General features: G+C 34.1%; 1 pseudogene; it reads left to right on the top strand.

Annotated features, from left to right (window-relative positions):
* The window catches only part of LOC107755816 (sushi domain-containing protein 2-like), a 22,346-nt pseudogene extending 17,923 nt beyond the window's left edge, over positions 1-4,423 (top strand).
* Positions 4,424-7,162: the final 2,739 nt, after the last annotated feature.

Raw genomic sequence — 7,162 nt, 5'->3', positions numbered from 1 at the left:
GATGTACCGCTGCTCTTCTATCCTTACAAATGCGCTTATAAATCTCAAGGGTGTGACGCCACACCGTCACAGACCCCTATATTTGTGGTTATACAGGCAAGTAAGCAAGACCTCTCTTTTTATGCAGGTATATGTGTCACAGGCACATTACTATATCTAGTTTTTTTTAAAGTACATTTTAAATAAGCTTTCAAATATGTAAACTCGTTACCCAAGACACAATAGCTCTGCTTCAAAATCTAGTGAGTTGTCTTGATGTCTACTGCCTACATAGGCAGCATCCTATAACTGAAATGGAACCTCATAGGTGAATAAAATTGGAACGTTATGGCAGTAACTTTACATAACACTCATGCCACTTTAACAGCACACTTTTCAACTCAGGAGTGATTCAAATAGAGTTTGACATTAGTGTTGCTAAAATAACAACATGACACTGTCACGTATAAAATCTTTTTGCAGAGTATGTCCCATTCTACAGATAGAATTAGAAGAGCTATCTTGGAAATAATTATAATGTGTTGGTATGGTGTCTATGCTATCTAGGTAGTTAACTTAATATGTTTTGGAACAGAGCTACGGTTTGTGTTTTATTTTATTTTATTATTGTATTTGTATTTATTCATGTATGTATGTATTTATTTATTCATAAATAAATAAATTAAAATAAACCACACAAACAGTAGCTCTGTTCCAAAACCTATTAAGATAATAAATAAAGTTAAATATTTGCTATACACATATTTGCTATACTCCTAAAACATTTTAAACCAACTTGTGATGACTATCATCACTGATTATATACAGTAGGTTAATAAATGGGGAAAATATGACAAATGACAGAATGTGTTAAAGTGTTACAGTTAAAGGGATAGTTCACCCAAAAATTAAAATTTGATGTTTATCTGCTTACCCCCAGGGCATCCAAGATGTAGGTGACTTTGTTTCTTCAGTAGAACACAAACAGAGATTTTTAACTCAAACCGTTGCAGTCTGTCATTCATGTAATGGAGGTGAATGGGAATCACGGCTTTGAGAGTCAAAAAAACATTGCACAAACAAAACCAAATCAAAGCCTGCGGCTCGTGACGATACATTGATGTGTAAAGACACAAAACGAATATAAATACTGTTCAGTTTCTTGCACAGACCGATCGTTTCGTGTCTTTACACATCAGTGTATCGTCACGAGTCGCAGGGTTTAATTTGGTTTTGTTTGTGTATGTTTGGAATATGACCCAAATAAGAATTTTCACCGTATATTGCCACCTGAACAAGTACAAATATTTAAACATCCTTAACACAAGATAAATCTACTGGAGAAGCAGAATGGTATAAGATAAAAACGCTTGTTTTCAGAGATGTTTATTTTTATCCCATTAGAAAATCAATTATTTTTTATTTTAAGAATAAACTTTATTACATTTTGATATATTTATGCGTACAAAAAAAATGTAAATTGTAAAAAAATGTAAATAAAAACAATAATGTTCCATTAGTTACTTTTAGTTAATGTATTAACTAACATCAATGAACAATGAACAATACATTTATTACAGTATTTATTAATCTTTGTTAATGTTAGTTAATGAAAAAATACAGTTGTTCATTGTTAGTTCATGATAAATCACAGTGCATTAACTAATGTTAACAAGCTCAACTTTTGATTTTAATAATGCATTAGTAAATGTTGAAATTAACATTAACTAAGATTAATAAATGCTGTAGAAGTATTGTTCATTCTTAGTTCATGTTAACTAAAGTAGTTAACTCATGTTAACTAATGAACCTTATTGTAAAGTGTTACCAATATTAATAATAATCTACAATATCCATCCATCCATTCTCTATACCAGTCATCTTCTCTATGTTTGTGGGAATTTAAGATAAATTCTTTGACTCAAAGTCTGAATATCTAATTTTGTCTCAAGTAATTTTTTTATTTTTAGGATGGATTAAGGTCCTGCTTTATATTAGGTGTCTTTAACTACTGCATGTAAAAAAAAAAAGTTAAGTACAATGTACTTATTGAATCCTTGTATTGCGAAATAGTTGTTAGGGACAGGTTTTGTGGAATGTTTAGGTTTAGGGGTGGGTCAACAGTGTAATTATACGGTAGATAATTACATGCAGGTATTTTTGAATTAAAAATACAATAAAATAAAAACTTATGTACACAATAAGTGCATTGCATCCAAGATTAAGATTTTTTTTTTTTAAATAATCAAATAAAGAAAATAAATGTTTAAATTTTTGCATATACTCTTTTGTCTTCAAAAGGCTTAGTTTGATCATAGATAAAAACAAAATTCTGGAAAAAAAAATGTACATTTGTCCATTACTTCCACTTCAGTTCCTTCTTTGTGCACTAATGTTGTGTATACTGTGATTGTGTGTTTGTGGGTGTTCTACAATATCCATCCATCCATTCTCTATACCAGTCATCTTCTCTATGTTTGTGGGAATTTAAGATAAATTCTTTGAATCAAAGTCTGAATATCTAATTTTGTCTCAAGTAATTTTTTTATTTTTAGGATGGATTAAGGTCCTGCTTTATATTAGGTGTCTTTAACTACTGCATGTAAAAAAAAAAAGTTAAGTACAATGTACTTATTGAATCCTTGTATTGCGAAATAGTTGTTAGGGACAGGTTTTGTGGAATGTTTAGGTTTAGGGGTGGGTCAACAGTGTAATTATACGGTAGATAATTACATGCAGGTATTTTTGAATTAAAAATACAATAAAATAAAAACTTATGTACACAATAAGTGCATTGCATCCAAGATTAAGATTTTTTTTTTTTAATAATCAAATATCGATAAAGAAAATAAATGTTTACATTTTTGCATATACTCTTTTGTCTTCAAAAATCTTAGTTTGATCATAGATAAAAACAAAATTCTGGAATTTTTTTTTTACATTTGTCCATTACTTCAACTTCAGTTCCTTCTTTGTGCACTAATGTTGTGTATACTGTGATTATGTGTTTGTGGGTGTATATGTCTGTCTTTATGTCGCCACATATGTATCTGTGTCGGCATCAGTGTGTTTCTTTTGTTCCTCCTTTCATCTGTGTGCGTGTGTGTGTGTGTGTGTGTTACATGCTAACCTGACCCAGACACCCTGGTACTTTCCAGCGATTGGGTTTCCCAGCAGGCCTCAGCAGGCCTTTCTCCCTCCCATTGCAAAGTCATTAACACTGACACAGACACACACACACTCACTCTCTCTCTCTCTCTCTAATGTGCTATTATGGTTCCTCATTCTGGTCCTATCACACATCAAAGACAGAGCAGGGGCCCGCACAGGAAAGACACTTATGCCCACTGAACATTTAATGTATCTTATAATTATAAAAGCTCATGGTGTGTATGAAGCTTCTAAACATTTAAGAAAATCAGTTTGTGTGGAGTTTATGTAGTGCTGCCAAATTCCCGCTAAATATTTGAGCTACAAAAAACTGCTTGGGTAAGAAAGACAAATCGCTTGTATCTGATAGTTTTTCAAAAGAATTGTTTCTAAATAGGTAAATCAGTTCTTCAGTGGTTCTTGGCAGCACCTTAAGTTTAGTTACTTGGTTCATTACTTTATTTTGGTTCAATTGTATTTGTTTTGAAGCTATCTACATGCTAGAGTACTTTGAATGTACATACTGAGATGTACATACATAGACCGACCTTCTTTCAAACTAGTTCTCATACCTTTGTCTGTTAGGCTGTGATTTATACATCCAAGAGAAAGATGACAGTCTTAATGAGCTCTTGGAATGCCATATAGAAAAAGCCTTAAGGATGTTTCTGAACATAATGGTGCGGACAGATCCAAAGAGCCAGGACTTTCTGTATACCTGTGGGTAGCCAAAGGGAGGAGACCTGTGTGTGTGTGTGTGTGTGTGTGTGTGCGTGCGTGCGCAAACATGCAATTTCAACGCTTGAAAGTTTCCTTATGAGTTTCTGATGTATAATATAGCCATTCTGATGTTTGATGATTATACATTTTAATAACGGTTTCATTTCATTCATTTTTTTATCAGAGAGGCGATGAAACAGCAGGACGACAAGGTGACTTATCAGCAGCATGGATCACATCTGTGATGTTCATCAGAGGCGTCACGTGCACATTCTTATACATTGTAAAAAGATTTTATTAACAGTATTAGACTATATTTAAATCTCTGTTTCTAATTTAACCTCCTTTGTTTTAACATTAATATTTGTCCGTGGATGGTAGTTTAGTGTGTTTCTTGACTGATGTGTCTGCTAATATTCCTAACTAACTTACTAACTTACACTGCTGGTGATGCCTGCTGGAGAAGTGCTTCTGAAAAGGAATGAAACAAAATGATGCCACCTTCTAAAATATCACAGGAAATAGTTAATACAATGCACTGTATTCAGTTAAAAAAAGAAAAAAAAAATTGTCTAGCCAAAATGTATTTAAAATATATGCTTTATATATGTTGTAGCACTGCACTGTAAAAAATGATATAATCAGTAAATCAAGTCAGCATGTTTTTTCCCCATTACTTTAACTCATCAAATTAATTTAACCAATTTCAACTTTACACAAATTTAAATTACACAAGATTAAACTCGATTTTTTTTAAAGTCAGTTTAATATAATTTAACTTGCACAGCCAATTTGATTACACTTAAAAATTTAAGGCAGCAACTGAACTAAATTTGAAAGAGGTGGACATTTTTTTACAGTGTGCAATTTTTTCAAAATATAATTTGTTTAAATTTCTAAATGCCCATTCTTGTGTATTTTGATATATATATATATGTGTGTGTGTGTGTGTGTGTGTGTGTAGGTCTACCAAAATGATAAAAATATCTGCTAACACTTGAATGCAATATATTCATTCTAATTAGAAATGCGCAATTGTATACAAATTTCCAATTGTTTTTTCAAAATATATTTTGTTTAAACCTTTGGGCCCACTGGCTGCAAGTAAATTAAATTTTTTTCGAATAATTATTTGAATATATGGGACTTTGCAGCAGTGACAACAGCATTTTGTAAACAAACTCACACTCATTTTCAGCGATGCCCTGGCTGTATTAGTTTATAGTGAATGGTTCAATTTAAGTTTCCCCCACACAGTTTGTATAGTTGGTAAGTTCCATGTATTCCACTGATATACTAGCGGAATACACAATGCATGTGCTAGTAAAGCCCAGCACGACAGTGTCTTTATGTTAACGTGCAGATCAACAAGAAACACAACACTGCTGTGTGAAAGGAGCTGGACCGGACAACTTTCTGTAACGTCATACAGTGCGAGTTCAGTGACTTACGTGGATGTAATCTGTGTGTCAGCTGAAGGTTTTAGATTCAGTCACTGTGTTCCAACATGCTGCTTCAGAGTCTCAATATCAAATCTGGGGATGGAAGAATGGGAATCATCCTATTGTTTAAATTTTATCATTAAACTTTGAACGGCTATGATTGAATGAATTAAGCGCGAGCACGGCACGTTTCAAAATAAAAACGCAGTTAGCTCTCACCAAATAGCTCACATTTATGCCAACTTGCCAAGTGTTGTTTCGATCTACTGATGATGAACGATGAATAATGAATATTTAGTGTACTTTATGGTGTTTAATCATACCTGTAAACTCACATTTCGGCCAGGAAAGTTTTGATGGCATTTTCTTTTCATATTACTTCTGTATAATGCCTGTAATAACATAATGTTTACTTTATGTAACTGTTCCACAAGCGCCACCTTCTGGCAAAGAATGAATTTGCATATTCAATTATATTCACATTTTACGCAGAACAGTGTTGTGAATGTTAACTGGCATATCAACAAGGGGGGGGAAAAAATCGAAATTTGAAATAAATAATTGTCAAGAAGCTTAAAAAAAGTTATCTAGGGAAGGGGGCTACTGTAACGCTGTAGCCCAGGGGCCTCTGGTTATCTTAAGGCGCCCCTGCCTATCTATCTATCTATATATTTATTTATATAAAAAAATATATATGTTTTATTTTTTTGGACAAGCATGTTGTACTCCTAGATCAGTTTAACACAATTTAAAGTCTGCAGATTCCATCTGAGACTTCTGAAATTCCATAATGGTTAGAATACTGTTTAGAGGGCAGTTGCCTTATAGTAGGCAGCAATCAAGGCAGCTCACTATTGGAACAGAGTTCATGTGTGAGTTTGCAGTTCTTCATACTCCTGTATCAGAGTCTTTTTTTTTTTAAACATATTTTTACTAAGTTTGATTTTGAAATAAAACCTCAATTGGTGTTTATTTTGTCTCATTTTACACACACACCGCAAAAAGAACTGGTGTAACAGAAGCTGGCTCTGGATCTGCGTACAAGAGCAAATGTCCACTGAAAACCTATCCATGTTCTAGCCACAGGTCCCCACACAGCGCTTGCACTGGAGTAACTTTTCCTTCGGAAAACAAACGCGGGGAACAGAATGGGAAACAGGAGGTATGTTCGGCCCATGCCCTGATGACTCTGAGCGATAGATGGTCAACATGTGCGGCCGCTACTCACCCCAATTAAAATGATCTGGACCACTTGACGAGAAGTGTTTCCACTGTGTATGTGATTTGAACTAGCACTTTTTCCCATTTGCAGATGTTCAGTGTGTCTTTTGCCAAACATTCGGTTGCAGAAGTTGCTTTAAAATGGTGAAACGCACAACCGTTCTGGAGCTCTACACCGGTGGTCCTCACAGATAAGACGTTTAATCATACACTTTGTTCCAATTTCAGATCTTTCATGTGTTAGTCTGTGTTGGGAAGGAGATGCAATGGAGCAGGACTCCTCTGTGGTTAGTCAGACTTTAAATGAAATGAATACGTTCTTTGTGAACGCTTGCGTTTATTTAGCTTGATTAGTTTAACTGAAGTGAAATGCAGGTAAATTTCTCTGATTTGTTCTGGCCTGTTTGCCTTCAAAGCCCAAATTTCTCATTACATTAGCCTTTTATCCTGTTAAATAGTGGGATTTAACACATTTTATGTTTGTCTGACACTTTTGTGCAGGTGTAAATGTTCATAAAGCTTATGTCTCTTATAATCCATCAGCTTCTCAGCCAGGCAGGCAGATATCCAGACACCTCAACTCAGCTGGAAAGCTTGGGATTCCCAGACTCAGCTTAGTTGGGAGTTGAGCGATCTGATTGAAGACAAAT

Source organism: Sinocyclocheilus rhinocerous, unplaced genomic scaffold (assembly GCF_001515625.1).
Source record: "Sinocyclocheilus rhinocerous isolate Xijiao unplaced genomic scaffold, SAMN03320098_v1.1 scaffold352, whole genome shotgun sequence".
NCBI classification, from domain to species: Eukaryota; Metazoa; Chordata; class Actinopteri; order Cypriniformes; family Cyprinidae; genus Sinocyclocheilus; species Sinocyclocheilus rhinocerous.
This window is presented reverse-complemented; position numbering and strand designations above follow the sequence as displayed.